The sequence below is a fragment of the Hippoglossus stenolepis genome, chromosome 15 (genome assembly GCF_022539355.2).
Source record: "Hippoglossus stenolepis isolate QCI-W04-F060 chromosome 15, HSTE1.2, whole genome shotgun sequence".
Classification (NCBI taxonomy): domain Eukaryota; kingdom Metazoa; phylum Chordata; class Actinopteri; order Pleuronectiformes; family Pleuronectidae; genus Hippoglossus; species Hippoglossus stenolepis.
In genome coordinates this window covers 23,250,306-23,266,900 of record NC_061497.1, presented here as the reverse complement: position 1 = coordinate 23,266,900, position 16,595 = coordinate 23,250,306, and positions in this window count along the sequence as shown.

The following is a 16,595-nucleotide window of genomic DNA, read 5'->3' as shown; positions in this document are numbered from 1 at the left end:
GTTGGTCATAAACCCTGCCTCCTCCATGTTAGCAGATAGGACGTGGACCAAACTTAAAAGTCAACGAACAACAAATAAGTTTGGTTTTAACTTAGTTTTTTGACCCTAAGATGGCAGAGCTCCTATCCAGAATATTCTGGCATCACTTTTCTACAATGGGAGAAGGTGCAAATGTGTTCTCCAACTTTATTTACAATAATTTATACAAGTTTTTTACCTTTTGGACAAATTCAAACAAATTGATTTATTCCCCTAAATACATTTGACTTGACTAAATGATTTTCCCGAAGAGGAAATTGAGAGTCTGACTCTCCAGTGAAGTGATATCTGCTCATTTCAGTTCCACTCTTTAGAGAGAAGCCGCCCATTCTTCCGCTAAGTGACAGGTTTGAATAAGAAGGGGCGGAGCTGAGACGGATGCCGGGTTTCTGAGATCACACACAAATGCTCACTCGAAAGCCAGAGAGCTGAAAAGGAAACACTTTTCTCTCCGCACCCCCGAGATGGCCGATCACTTTAATTCCATTTCATCTCGTTTAAAGTCACATCTCACGGCGTGCGGCGGCGGCGGCGTGCTCGATCCTAAACTCGAGTCATTTATCGAGGACGCTCTCGGGGGTTTCTGTGATAGAATGATGGCAACTAAAGAATCCACCATCTTCACGTTGTTGTGTATCATCACCCGGCGACGCTCACCGCGCTCCAGGAGGTATTTTTGTGATGGAGTGGTGTAATTTACTCATCTGCTTCTACTTCAGCTGGTAATTTCCTACATGTCCCACAGTGCCTTTCAATGATCTCCATTCACTTGGCGTGTTAATGCTGTTAGCAACATGTCGCTAAATAAATCAGTGCTGATAGAAAGAGGCTAAATATGAATGCTCTTTCTTTTCCACGACCGTGGGTGGAAAGTTGATGTCTGTGCTTTTTAAGCAGTTGATTTATAACGGTTGTTGGACATCGGTACAAAATGGCAGCTCATTGTTCACTTTCCTTTTTTTTGTCCTTCAAAATCATTTCTTTACTCGGCTGTTTGTCTGCACTCTGAGTTCTTTGTTTCTTGTTTTATTTTGAAACTTCTTTCCTCCTGTGTCTCTTCCTGTCTCCACCTGATCCTCATGTGTTTCACCTGTTTTGAATCATCCTCCTCGTGTTTATAAGTCTCTGTGTTTCTCTTTGTCTTCTGCAGTTTGTCTGTCCTCATGTGGATTTTCCCTGTGTGTATTAACCCCATGTTTCTGTGTTGTTTGCTTCCTCCCCCCCCATTGATGTCCTCTTACAGCTAAACTTGACGTCTCACAATGTTAAAGATAGTGAAAACTATTTCCTGGATCCACCACCGGAGACGCATCAAGTTTCATGATCGTCTGTCCAGTAGTTTTTGCATCATCCTACTAGTCTCTATAGAAACCTGTATATAAATCTGTCTTTTACTAAAACCTCGTCATGAACCAAAGTGTTGGTCAATAGTCACTTTTGTTGCAAGGTCATGGATTCACCAGGTTCATCTTCATGACACCACAGATATCTATTTATATATATATATATAATATCGCTCAGATAACAGCATCAGATTGAAAAAGCGATATTGTATATAAAAGCCACATATAGAAAAGCTTCCTGCTGAACAAGAGGAATCGTGAGGGGAAACAATCACAGCCTGCGTTTTCAAATGAGTTCTGGCAAGGATGAAGTGACCATTTCATCTGGCGTAACGGCTTTGCTTTATTGTTTTCTCCTTAAACTAAACGCAGCCGCAGGAATAAAAAAACACATTTACTAGTTTATGCACAAACCTATTCACAGCAGACGCCTGTGAGCCGAGGGCTTTCAGAAGAACTCATCGTCTGGGCGCGTATCCAAGGGAAATCTCCACGAGGGAAAACCAGTGTGTAAATAAAAAGCTTCTCTCCGACACACACCCTCCCTCTGGACACGTCCCTGGATGTATCTCATGCAGAGAGAGAGAACATATCATTTTAATTTAGTAAACGATGATCGATAATTGGACTGAAGATGATTTTCTTGTGGTAAATATTGTGTCTCAGTTACAGAGAACGGTCGGATATTTTACTCTAAATCCTCATTATCTCCTTTTCACTCAAAAACATTATAATTAATAATTGAAAATGGCTCTAATTAAATGTTTGGGTGGGTTTTAAATGACAGGTTGCCCCTGACACGACCCTGCACGCAGGATTCTCTGAACATCCAAAGTGTTGCTCCCTGGCTTGGTGTGTTCTTGGACAGCCGAGGGCTTCAGTGGATTCTCTCCTCTCTGTTCTGCTGGAGCTGTTCAAAATTAAAGCTGCGTGATTTGACACCGAGAAGCTTCATCATTCATTTGTAGTCGTGTAACGAGCTGATGAATCTGTGTTAACTCCCATTTTTTTTAGCTCTGCTTTGGTCTCCAACCCACTTTCCTCATTAGCCAATTTAGGACACTTTCACATCCACTGTATTTTGTTTGTTTGGATCGGACCCTCGTACTTTCGGGTTTAGTCTGAACCAACACACCAGATGTGAGAGGTTCCTCGGACCAATGGACAAAACTGAAACTCAGAATACTTTTTGGACGAGTGTGGAGTACTGCATGATGTTGACAGTAAAACCATAACGATGTTGCAATGGTAATAAAACAAACTGGTTCTTTAATTTTCTCCATTCAGTGACTTCTACCGGCCTCACTGACAAAACTGCTGACGTTGGACGCACGTCTGTCTACAAACCAATCAGAGTCAAGTACAGGTGGACTCCGCCCACGTAGGTGATGCAACAGGACGTACGTATGTAAGACAAAATCCTTTAGTCCCCAAATTACAAAGTGAAACCAGAACCAACCAGATCGAATGGAACTGAAGCTTGGTTCAGACCTTTAAGGTGTGAAACCTCTCTGAGGCTGATGCGACTCATCTATACTGGAAATGTATATAAATGTAAAACTAGGAGCTGAAAGAGACTAAAACTCTTTGAACTGGGAGAAGTAGGTCATAGTTCTTTAAAGTTGCCCAAGCTGAGCCAAAGTCATTACCAACACATGTGGATCCCACTTGGAAATGCTGGCGGTGTGTTTGAGTCCTCTTAGACTTTATACTGTAAACATGACCTACTTAGTTCAGCTTCATCCGGCCCATAAAATTCATTAATCCTTCATGGAGGAATTTCATAGCAGACATTAAATCAAACCGTAAAAAAACCACACACACACACACACACACACACACACACACACACACACACAGAGGGAGGGGGAGTGCAACCTTCAGGAAGCTTCTCCCCGTGTGCAGCAGCATGACTCTGTCACACGAGGAAGCGTGAGGAGTGAGCAGCTTCTCTAATACGCCTCCCTTGCCTCCGTTTAGTGTCCCGGAAACCATCTTAACTTGTCAGAGTAATTTTCTTCACTTGAAATTAGCTGCTTCTAATAAAACTTTAATTCAGTTATTACAAGCATAGTAACGCCTGGAGTGCTGCCCCTAAGCCCCGTCTGGTTTGTGGGAATGTATCCGCCACATGCACTTAAGCCTCGTGCAAATTCATTTTAATTTGGTGGGAATTGGTTGGGTTCATTAATGCGACGTCACCGAGGCTAGAAATGGTTTCTGAGCATTTGTCTCCACGCGCACTGGCGTCAGCTCAAATTGGCTGAAGGAGCATTTTGCAGACGGACACGACAGCACGCTGGGGGGGGGTCCATGATGTCAGCTACTGCATTTACACCAAATGACTTTGTGAGAGGAAATACTTGGTGCAATTCCCCCTGTTCCAGCCGCCCCAGTGAAGGTCTGACATCAGATTGAGGACGGAGATAAACTGCGACTGAGGGAAGATAAATTTCCCCGGAGAAAACAGGACAACCTGTGAAAGGAACCTGTTTCAGGATGCATCTGATGCATTGTTGTGCAGACAGTCGTGCGTCTCAGAGTGGTTTAGTCGTCCTCAGGGTGAAAATGCACACCCAAGTGGAAATAGATGCATCTCATGACAGCCCGACATCTTTTTAATAATCTGTCACGTCGAGGTTTTTCTCTGTGTTTACAAATACACAAACAGCTCGCAGCACAAGCTGTGTTCTGTTTTTACTCCCTGAAATATTAAATATTAGCAGTAGTCCTCATGAATTTAAGATGGATTCTTACAAGAGCCTTGCTTCTGCAGAAGCTGTCAGCGTGTGCAGGGAGGACGGGCCTCCGCGGCCCAGCGAGGGATCATTACTGTAACCTGATTCCGTCGATGCGTGTGTTCTGTTCAAACGCACTTGAGCAAGGCACCAGCCCCGTGATGATATTAAAACAGGGAGTTTCTTCAATGCTACTCTCAAAGTCTCAGAAACTTTGTCACACGTCCAACAGCGTCTCCTGGAAAATGTGTTTGTGTCAAAACATTTCAGCAAAATTATATTCGTGGCCGAGTATTGATGAAGTGTCGTGTTACACAAACTCTCCTCAGAGAAGAAGTGACATTGAAATTTGAATTTAAATCTGTCTAAGAGTAGTTTTCCTCAACATTTGATCACACGTCATAGATCTGTGGTCTAAGGGTACAAATGTGTTTTTATTTTTATTACGATGACACTAATAAAGAAATCTATTGGTCTTAATGAAGGACGACTCTGATGAAGGACGATAAGCTGTGTCCTTGTGTGTCACAGTATCAGACGATGTTATTAACTCAGATGCTCGTGTACGTGAAATCCCTGTTTGTCGTGATGATTTTTCCAAACCCCACCAGAGCAAGTAGCCACATGTTGCAGCGAGGACGGGTCAGAAAGATGAATGTGTGCATGTAAACTGGAAACACCTTCATTTGCTTAACGTCTAACTGGTGTTGACAAATGCAGTCGACCAAATGGCTGAGCTCAACACTAATTCATTAGTCAGCGTGGGGAGAAAACTAGGAGCTGGAACTGCACCTGATGGATGGTTTCTTGCTGAAATAATTGTGGCGTTGTTTAAATACACTAACATAAAGTTACTTGTCGACGGCCTTTATGAATCTGCAGACCGTGCAGAGTGTAATTATAAAGTGCAGGTTTGCTGTGCTGCTGCTTTGGGCTTTTTAAGGTCAAGTGGCCTGGAATGATCCGGAGGGAGGTTGTTCCCTGAACCTCGGCTGAGGTGCCGCGTCTGAAGCAGGAAAATGGGTTTTTGCACAAGCTAATAAATTATATCTTGATGTGTCCTTGAGGAACGTTTATTATTTTATTGATTCTATTAAACCGAGTGAAAACTGTTTGCAACCCGTCTCTGAGCTCCAGTCTAGTTCAGTGGATCAATGAATGTTCCTCCGTGACTCCAGTGGACGACAAGTGGAGGTAGAGGACGGTACTGACTCAACCCTGGAAGCAGCATCTCTATCTTCAGACCAGTTCGGTCTCAGGATGGCCCCCCCGACCCAGTGGAGGTGGTGAGGGAGAGGAGGAGGAGGATGATGGCTGACCTCTCCTCTCTGATGTACAACCAGTCCCACCTCCTGCAGGACACCATCACCTGAGAGGGCAGCTCCTTCAGTGACAGACTGATTTCACCCAGAGTGTCTGACGGAGAGGTATCGCAGGTGGCTCCTTCCTGCTGCTGTCACACTTTATATCTGCTCCCAGTCGACCACCTGCACCACAACTCTGACACTAGACTCACCAATCTTCCAGGGTGGTGACATTTCAATTGCCCTCCATGTGTGACCTGTGTGTTGGAAAAGGAATTCGTCTTTTAAGTCAGTTGTTTAGCTTTTTAGGCCGATAGAAGATGACAAGAAACCGACTTCCTGTTTGTATTTGTTGTGTATTTCTTGAGTCTTTCTCGTTTCAAGCTCTCACTATGTGACTGTTTGCGATCTTGTAGCCACGCAGGTTCTTTCCCATCCTCTCGGAGTCTGTTGGATCCCAAACTAACGTTCCACGCCACCAGGTGCACTGGAAGCGTCTCGTTTGAGGCTTCACTTTGGGCGTCTGACTTCCTAATTCCCGGACTTCACATCCTCAGAACCTCTGAGCAGTTCTCCTCCTCACGTACTGAATTATTTGGCCAAGAGACACTTGAGGTCCTTTTCTAAGAGTCCTTAGGTTTTTCATGTGTGTGTGTGTGTGTGTGTGTGTGTGTGTGTGTGTGTGTGTGTGTGTGTGTGACTTTCCACCAATGATTGAACACACACCTTCAGAACTTCAGTCTTCCAACACCCTCAGGCTTTTCCTCTGACACTTCTGACGCCCCTCTCGGACGAACTTAAAGCAAATTGATCAGAGGGCTTTGGACATTATCATAATAATATATAATAATATCATTATAATGAATTCCCTCGTCTCTTACCATAACCTTATCCATCATAAACAACTTAACCCATAAAAATGAGTCCCACAGGGCCGTCACGTTGTGTCCCCACAGTGACACACGTCCACATTGGGTAGGTGTGTGTTCAGGTTGAAGTCCCCACTGGGGATAAGCCCCCTCACACACAAAACACCGCACATAAGCCAAAGTTGACGTGTGTTTATAGATCTCAACCAAACACAAAAGCATTCACACACACACACACACACACACATGATACAGTAAATGCACACTGTATTGTGTTGACACCACCCGCCCACTCACAGCGATGCATATCTTGAATAAATAAGAGACTGGAGCTCAACATAAACACAGGCTGCCAGTTTTGCTGAACTTGAAAAGAAGCCGCGTGTGAGGAGAGAATGAATAAATAATAAATGAGGAGCAGCTTCTTGTTTTTCAGCTTGGGTTTTATGGAAGCTTCACAATCCTGGAGCCAGACATCTGGAGTCTGATCTCACACAGGTAGACAACACGGAGGGAAACATCTGCAATAACCTTCTGTCTTATATAAAATCATTTATATTTGGTAATTTCACATCGTTCACTTCCTCGACTGGTAACTTCACCACGACAGTTCATTCCCAATACGAACTGCAGCTTGCACAGCTGATGGACTCTGAACATTCACCTGGTGCGAAGTGAACGAACTGAGCAGAGTGAAGAGCCGTGATTAGTGTGAACGAGGACGAGGAGGCAACTCATCAACCTCCAACAGAGCTGTCAATCATCCTTTGTTGTGGAAATGCCACCTATCCCCAGAGAAGTTATAACAATGACGTTTTGTTACCGTGGAGACAATAAGCAACACATAGGATTTTATGATTTTTAACCCACAGCGGATGATTTGTACAGAACCGAGATGATGGAGGGATGTTGACGTCGAGCTGGAGGCATCACTCACACAACTGGAGAGAGACAGGACTGACTGTGATAGGCTGAAGCACCTGTCACTCAAACTCACATCCCCTGATCTCAAATGGAAAAATACTTATAATTTATTTATAACGAGAAAACACTGATTTAAATACTACGACCAAAATACATGTTGACATATATCAGACATATCAGACCGTCAAAACCTGTTGTCCAATCTGTCATGGTTTTGTCTTGAGTGTTTAGTTTCCGAGTGTTTTCAGTTTATTAGTATATCCTTGTGTTTATGTTTGTATGTGTTCTGGTTTCTGTGTCTCTGGTTTTCCCCACTCCCCGTGTTCTGTTTCCTGCTTTATTTTGTAGGCCCCGCTCCTAGTGTGTTTTCTTTTCTTCACTTCCTGTCTTTGTGATTGTCCTCAGTGTCCTCATGTGTTCCACCTGTGTTCAATTGCCCCTCCCTTCCCTGTGTGTGTATAAGCCTCTGTGCTTCCCTTTGTTGGTTCGTTGTCTAAATGTCGTAATGTTTGTCGTGATATCTGTCACAGTCCCTGTCGTTATGCTTCACCTCCTGTGCTCGCGTCCCCTGCTTCTTCTTGTCTTCTCGTAAGCTTCCAGTGTTTTCCCCTGTGTGCTTTTAGTTTTTTTCAGTTGTGTCCTTGTTCCGATCACACATACACAACCACTGTTCCATTCATACTGAAATTAGGATCCGTGTTGATTCCACGCTTGCAGACCTGATCCCACCTTCCATTCTCTTCCAGTAGTTTGTGGAAACTATGAATTCTCCTTTACTTCAGTTGACATGAAATCATCTCTGCAGCACATTCACTGTGCATTAGTCTGAATTTATCATCATATAACCTGCGGAAAATTTAGATTTCCCATCGCTCTCCGCATCGGATATGCCTAAAGAAACGTATAGATGTCACCAACAACCCAATCATAACTCAAAATGGATTTTTGCCTGCTTGGAAGAATTATTGATACAGGATCTAAAATCCAGGAGTTGACCAGGATGAAGGAAAACCAAGGAGCAATTCAAAGATCGTCCAAAATGTGTTTTCCCGTCCCACTCTCCCCTTTACGCCCGATTTACACTGAAGATCGTTTTGTCCTGGAAAGTCTTGTGATGTCAGAGTTCGATCCAGGAAAGGTCACACAGCTGACCGGCTGCAGACGGAGATGAATTCAAGATTCCTCCACACGACTTCTCCTCTGTCACTGCTTTTCTGGCTCATTACACCCCCCCCCCCCCCCCACCTCTCAGCCTCACAGCTCACAGGCCGCCTGACAGATGCGCTCAGCTTCGACTCCATTAGAGCAGGACGACTGAGAGGGTCCCGACGCGAGGTCACCGAGCAGCGGGGGTGTGACGGGGGGGTTCACTCCTCCTGCTGTGATGGTGACAGAGTTCACACGGGCAGGTGCGACAGAATGACGGCTTGTCACCTTCTGCACTAATAACTCAGGGATGTCACGCGAGGATAAATGTGACGTGTGTGAGTAGAAAACAATTCTTATAAATTATTTCCATGTGTAATTTAAAATCATCCAAACTGTCTATTTCTTCTTATTTCATTTAAAAACTTTCTGGATGAGTCCAGTGAAATTACAGAGAACATGAACATTGAATTCCATCTGCTCCACTAACCTGCCTCATTTCACACGTGTTGATGGAGTCGACTGGAAACCGAACTGCTCAGCATCTGTTTGCTCTGATTCAAACACAACCAGGTCCTCACCACTGCTCCGGGTGCCTTAAGATATATTACATTTGGATCAAATAACTTTTAATGAAAAAAGATTCAAATGGAAAAATGAAATTGTACATACGCACAAACACAAAGTAATAATGCTTAATACTGCTTATTAAATGAGGATGTTCTAAATGCACCAGATACATAAGTAGAAGAAGATGCATCAGTCATAAAGCAGCTGGAATCAACTTCTACTGAAACTGTCGGTTCATTGAGACATAATCTCGTCTGCTGATTTAATTTAATTTAATCCGTCTGCTTTGAAACTGCTGCCTAATCCTCTGGCTGCACCTGTGTAATATAATAATAATAACTTGATTTGTATAGCACTTATTTAAACAAGGTTACAAAGTGCGTCACAAAATCCATGGCAAAAAATTAATGAACTAAAATATTGTTACGAAAGGTATTCAGTTCAGTTTTAAGCACCAAATACATAACATAATAAGGTCAAGAACTTAAAATCTAAATAGAAACTCAGCAGTTTCAACAGTAGTTTGTTATTATAATAAACTCAGTGACCTGACGACAAACTGGCAGAAAGAAACTCAAAACTCTTTCTGCTCAGCGTTGGTTTTTAAATTGATGAGGAGATTTAACTCAGGAGAAAGACGGCGACGTTATCATTTCATTAGAGTTCCATTTGCCATTTTCTCTCCTGCTTTGGTCTCCACCAGCTCCTGAGTAACATCTTTTTCTCACCTGTGACTCTCAGCCACAAAAAATAAGCACAGATCCAGTGTTATTTTTTAAATTATTCCATAATTTGGGTCTAATTTCATTCAGTAAAATAAAAAAATAAATCAATGTTATATATCTGCAGAAGAGCAGAGCTTGCAAATCTTGATCCCTAATGTATTCAGTTTTCTCCCGAATGCAGCGAGCAATCCATCATTAAAACAACAGGACCCATAGAGCAGTCACTTGTTGTGCCGGAGGAACAACGTCACAGTGGAAATCTGATTATCTCGTCAGAATTCTGGGAGAATAACCGTCCTGAAGAGACGAGGCACATTAATCAACAGCAGGACCATAATGAGACGGGGGTCTCCGCCCTCAGCGCCGCTCGTCCCACCACAGACGTCCTCCTCGTTCAGCAAGTGCCTTCATAACGACGTTTTAAAGAGAGTCTGGACAATTCAATAATGCTTTAGATTCATCTATTCCTATTTCATTATATGCCTCCTGACGGCTGGCTGCACTATAAATATGAAACCCCGCCTCCTCCATGTTAGCAGATGGGACGTGATGAAAAGTACATGTTTACAGCACAAAGGGTGGAGTGGAAACACGTCGTCCATCTTTATTTATGGTCAGAACCTAACTAGGCCTGAAACAAAGTGTCTCAGTCTCTCTTTATTTCATCAGTGATAAAGTTTCTATGTTTTCAAATATTAAAAAAGCTCACGTCCGATAACGGGACCCAAAGAAAGTGGACGACAAACTGACGAGGAGTCGCTAGCGCTGTATTTACTTGACGTCACTGTGGAGGAAATGCAGCTCGGCTCTGAGTTACTTCCTCTTCCTTCAGAGCTTTTGCCAACACTTCCTCCTGTCGAGGAAGAAAAGGGTCCGATCCCCCCGGTGTAGCTTGTAGCAATTTATTTACCTTTTATTTATTTATTTATTTAAGATGACTAAACCTTCCTAACAAGCCAAAAGAAGAAGGTCTTTATTTTATTAATACAGCGAGTGTGTGTAGTGGTTCAAACACAGCAGCTGTGTGCAGGGCTGGATCTCTTTACGGATGTTTTTATCCTTGTGCTACAGTTACTGCAGTTTGTGAGAAGACAGCACGTCCTGTCTTTGTTTGTTCTTTCTTTGTTCCAGTGGGTGATTTCTTTCTGACTCCAGCTCTGAAGCAACTCGTTCGACGAGGCTGAAGGAAATGAGCAGACACACGGCCGAGCAAAGATCTGTGAACGTGGACGGAGCTGACGGGAAGATCATCATCATCATCATCATCATCATCTGACGATATCTGCTTCAGTCCCAGTTTGTCATCTGCACGGCTCAGTGTTCAATCTCTCACACACACACACACACACACACACACACACACACACACACACACACACACACCACACACGGTCTGGCTCTGATCGTGGGAATCTGTGCGTCCATCTGTCCGTCAGGACGGAGACGAGGAAGAATCAAATTAGCAGCAGTGATTTATAGATTAGATGACAAAGAACAAGACAGAAACATCAACTGAGGATCAATCGTTTTTTTTCAGGCAGTGAAGATTTTATTTAGCGAAAAACTTCAAGAAAAAGTTTGCTTCTTTAACTGTGGCCTGTAAAAGTCAATCTGCGTCGTTATCTCCACAGTTTGTTGCCAAAAAGCTGCCGACTTTACTTACTAACTTTTCTTGTAGCGTGAAGTTTGTGTTTAACACTGATAATTGATGTCGTCCTGCAGATGGTGGCGATTAAAGCATTTTCGGAACAAAGCATTTATGAGCACTAGTGGGCACAGAAAGTTGTGTAACTTAACATGCGTGATAGAAAAAAGAAAATCTAAAAACAGCTTTAGAGACAGGGCCGGTGTTGGAGACAGAGACAGAAGATAACAAGGTAGTGATGAGTGGAGCCTGAGGCCTGCAGGGACCGGCTCTCACATGCAGGTCACACTGTCCAATCGGCTTGTAGAGATGCATCGTGCTCATCTAGACGTTAGAAAGGGAAGTGGTGCAGGGGCCCTAATTGGTGGTAAACTACTCCAGCAGCATGCCAGGACTTCTAATAAAACCCCCTGGATTCAATCAGCTGAGCTGCAGAGCACATGGAAGACACCTCGTTTTGTCTCGACCCGGCTTCTATCAGGTTATTGATTCCTCTCCCGGCTGCGTGAGGCTTATTAACCCTGCGGATTTAACCACAGAGAAACAAGTGAGGCTCGGAGTGGAGATGCTTCGAGGCTTCGTGTCAGAGCCGAGCGGAGGAACAGGAAAACAGGGAACACAGAGGAATCTTTGTTTTACATATATTTGAGTTATTTCCTCTAACACGTCTCATCTTTACATTAATTCATTAATTCCATCGATATAACTTGAAGAGGCTGGAAACTTGTTTTGAATTATCTTTAAAACCATGGATCTGTGTCTCAGAGCTTGTTAGTCTCCTGTGCGTCAAACAGAGACGCTGTCAGAGCTCTGATCATTTCAGCAAGACTGTAAAAAAATGTGAATGTAGAATATAATAAATATAAAAATGATATCAACATTTTATAAAAATAGCATTTGCAGCAGAAACACTGTTTGAACAGGACGTCTAAAAACAGGATTCACTTCCTCCCCTGTAGCTCAACTCCCAATTGCACAGATGTGTTCATCTGCTGTTGCTAGGCAACGTAGCACCGCTGTCAATCACTTGTGAGCAAACGAGCGATACACAGCGATTGTTCAGCATTAGAAATATTCAGATGATTAAAATGGTAAATGGATTTCTCTGAAATGAAACAGATTCAGGCTGATGATTTGAATCAGTGGTATTCCTGTTAAAATGCTGTGCTCTGCTGTGATTGGCCAGATGCTCCTCTCTTTGTTCGGGGTCGGGCCAGACGAGGTGTGTCAGGTGCTCCAGTGTTTCCTGGGGTGGGGGAATTATTTATTACACAGACATTTTGTGTCTTTAACTTTGCAAAAACTTCTACGTTCACAAAATAAACCTATAAAACAAAGTGTAAGAAAGAAACAGCCTGTGTCTCCTGTGAGTCGAGACTTGAGGACAAAACACTTTACAATTTGCTCTTCATATGCAATCAAGATTATAAAGGCTAATTAACATTTTAAACTTTTAAAATGTGCTGAGAAATTAACGCTCCATCACTTAACGTCAGCAGAGCACAGTCCCCATCTGACGTACAGGTGGTCAAACGGGCAGAAAAAGTAGATGGTACTCAAAAAATGCCACTTTTATCCGTTTTAAATTAGGTCTGCTTCAAAATAAAGTGCACACAAAGTGACGGAGGTCTGAATCCTTTCTAAAACTACTGCAGCAGCCTTGTGTCATTCAAAAATGTTCTTGGAATTGTCCTGGAAAACGAACTGAACAGAACAGATACAGAAGAAGTTTGTTTCCTGCAGATTTCATTGTGTGGAGGATTTAAACTCAGGTAGATAATAGTTTTAAATGGATCCTCACTTAAAGAAAATTGGAGTTTAACAGTGAAAATCGTTATTTCTTCAGAAAAACGATCACGGACAAAGTAAACATTCATCATGCAAATGTTCTGAATCCCTGGAGAACCGGATGGGAGGGGGGGGGAGAGTTTTAATTCCACAGCTTCCCAGTGCCAACAAAGAGCAATCCTCAGAATTTGCATTTAAAATGGTCTCACCGTGGGCTGTATCAACATGCACATCGGTTTTTACGCATCGTCTCGTTGAGTATTGATTCATGCACACCGAGCGCAGACACGTTCCCCTAAGTGATGCAGAGTGAACGAGCGGAAGTATCTTCAAAGGCTCGGTGAGCGTCTCCAGAGGCTCCTCCACCTGAGCTCGCTCCGAACGAACCTGCTCATCTCCAACATCTAACGCACTCACACATAGACAAGATGACCCCGTGCAACTTGATGAGACTTTAATTTAATATTCCACTTATAGGACAGGGCCGCCGCGCCGCAGGGGAACCATCAGCTGCCGCCGCCGCCGCTTCAGGCTCCAGATTTAATTCTTCTTCTTTTTCTCTGATGCTTTGTAGTTTTTCCCGATACCTCCAGAAAACACAAAGAAATCCCTGGAAAACAGATTTGAACACCTGCTCGGAGAGTTTCCCTCGTGTCCTCTGAGATTATGACAAGGTTTCAGTAATGAGGAAAGAAAAACTTCCTCTGCCGAGCGTGAACGTGCTCTGAACTTAACGTCTCTGCAGAATATTTAAATTTCAGGAAAGTTGAAGAGGAGAAATGTTTTCCAGACTTCAGGTTTCCACTTGTTTCCAGAATGATGTGTTTCCTCCATGAGCAGTTTGAAGTTGATGGTTTCACTCGGCCTCGTGGTTGGTTGTATTCGCTTGGTCCACTCACATCCCCAGAGGATGAACCCCAGTATCTTCTGTAACGTCCTCAGGTTTTTGTGGTTAAGATTGATCCATAATTTAATTGTTTCATCAATTAGAAAACTTTAAAAAATAAGAATTGATAATGTTTTTAAGATTTCAGTCCGGGTTCGTGTACATACAGACTTTTACCGACTTTTACATCTTCTACCACAGACAATAAAATATGAAACAAACAGAAAAAAACAAACAAGTTATTAATAAGCTTCATTCTTGAGTTGTAATTATAGCTTAAATGATCAGTTTTACAGTATTTTATTCTTATATTTATTTGTTTTGTCATTAGCTCACTGTGATGAACATTAAACAGCACAAACCTGTATAAAAATGTGCTATAAAAATTAAGTTAGATTTTGTTGTTGTTTTATATTAATAGAATTTGGGGATTTTTAGACTCTGGGAACTTGTGGTTTTGACTTCTTCTCATATATCACACAGTCCAGGATAATTGGAGGAAGAACCGCGTGTGTGTGATGGCATTAATCATCTGCTCCCTGTGAGGTTATATCAGAATCAGTCTCACACCTTTGGAATAAGTGCGGTGCCGTCAGAGACACAGCGAGCTGCAGCCCACGTCTCCCTCACGGGGTGACGCTCCGCCGGCAGCTCTCTGCTTTTACCTAATTTCATTCCAGGCCAGAAGCTGCAGCTATTACAGAGATGTCAGACGCGGCGCGCGGTGAAACGAGGCATCATATCCCAGCGTGCCAGAGATCAGGCCTCCAAACAGACACCTACACCTCCGGCCTGAGGGAGGTAGGTGGGGGTGGGGTGGGGGGGGGCCCGGCAGATCGCGACCTCACAGTGTGTTTACCAGATAAACACTGATTGGAGGAGAGAAGTGAGTCACTGGAGGTTGGCTGTGATTTGATGGAAACATGTTTCTCATCCAGAGCGTGAAAAATACATTTTGAATAGAAAACATCATCTGAAGCATTTTGCTTTTCAAACAGACACAAGTTGCTTTTTGCTGCTTGTCTCTAAATATTGAAAATATTAAAAAAACACACCATTCAGTCCCAGGTCGGCTCTGCAGCAGACACAGGTTTTATCAGCTCCACTCGGCAGTGATGGAAACTTAACACCCGGGTGAACATGTTCATCTCTTCATCGTTTTGTCCATCTACATGCTGATGCTGCTCCAGACAACATGACGGGCACCGAACGTCTGAGCACCGGAGCGTGAACAGCCATTGTTTTATAACATCTCGGGAACAACGTGCGACAGCAATGTTTTCTTCTTCGTCTTGTTTCAAGATGCAACTCTGACAGGGAGGTGTGAGAGCTTCTCAGTTTCCTGCGAGTCCGTGAAGTTGAACAGGAAAAATAAAAACCTTGAAAATGAGTCCATCAGCTTTTTTGTTTAGCAGGTTTACCCACGTTTAAAAACACCTGCGTTCACCTGCTCATGCTGGTCAAACGATGAAATGTGACAAGTCCTAAATGTTCCCTCCTGCAGCTTTAAGAGAATCCATGTGGTTTATTTTCTTCACTGTGAGAGAAGTTTGCGTTGATCATTATTTGTACCATCATAGAATAAGACTAACCACTAAGTCCAGAGGTTCCTAATGAGTTTGGCTGAATTGAACAGTGTCGTTAGATATGAAAATCTTAAGGATTATATCTTTAATGAAGAACCTAATCAAAGTGGTGTCTTTAATCAGTGCTGGTTGAGCTTTAATGAGATCTCTGTTGTTGGTGCAGATCGCTTGAGGCCGGGGAGGACGCTGCCGATCACTGATCAATAAACAGATGGTGAATTATCTGCTCCAGACACAGACACACACACACACACACACACGCACACACACGAGTGTGACTGTGGCAGCTCAGACACACAAACCCCTGCTGACAGCTTGACTTTGTTGTGTGGCGTCCTGACATGAAGTTGTGTCATCGAGTTGTTCCTGAACACGTCAATCAAGCCTCATGTGCGTTCAGCCGTTCAACACAACTTCAGATTTACACAATGTTTCTGATTCATTCATTCATTTTCTGAAACTTTTACAAGACTCCAGGGTAAAAAACAGTATTTGTTTTATTTTCCTCACTAAAGATTCGTTCAAACTAACATCCTGCGTTGTGTTTTATTGTTTTTTAGAACAACAGCTTTACAGCAAAGGATCCAGACGTCTTCTCTGGGTGGAACATGTACAAACAGGCTCCACAGTCAAAAATATAAAACATTCTTACTTCTATTTCATGGGAATTCCCTTGGAGGATGTGACGAGCCGAGAGGAAACCGTCTAATTTGACCTGTGCACGTCGCTGAAGGGATTAAACATCGCGGATTCTTCTCTGCGGAGACACAGCTCCATATTACACCGAGCTGGAGAGAAGCATCACGATGACGTGCTGTGAACATCCTGCTCTGTCCTGCGTGCTGCGTGTTCCACAGACGTTTCTAAAGGCCGTCTCCTCGTGTTTGAGAGTTAAAGCCTCCGTGCCCACAGACTGGGTCCAGTCTGTGGGAACACTGGGAGCACTCCAGTTCTTCTCTGTGGTTTGAAGGCTGTGAGATTCTTCTGGCTCACACATCGTGCCTCACGTGTTTCGTGTTGTTTTGTCGGAAC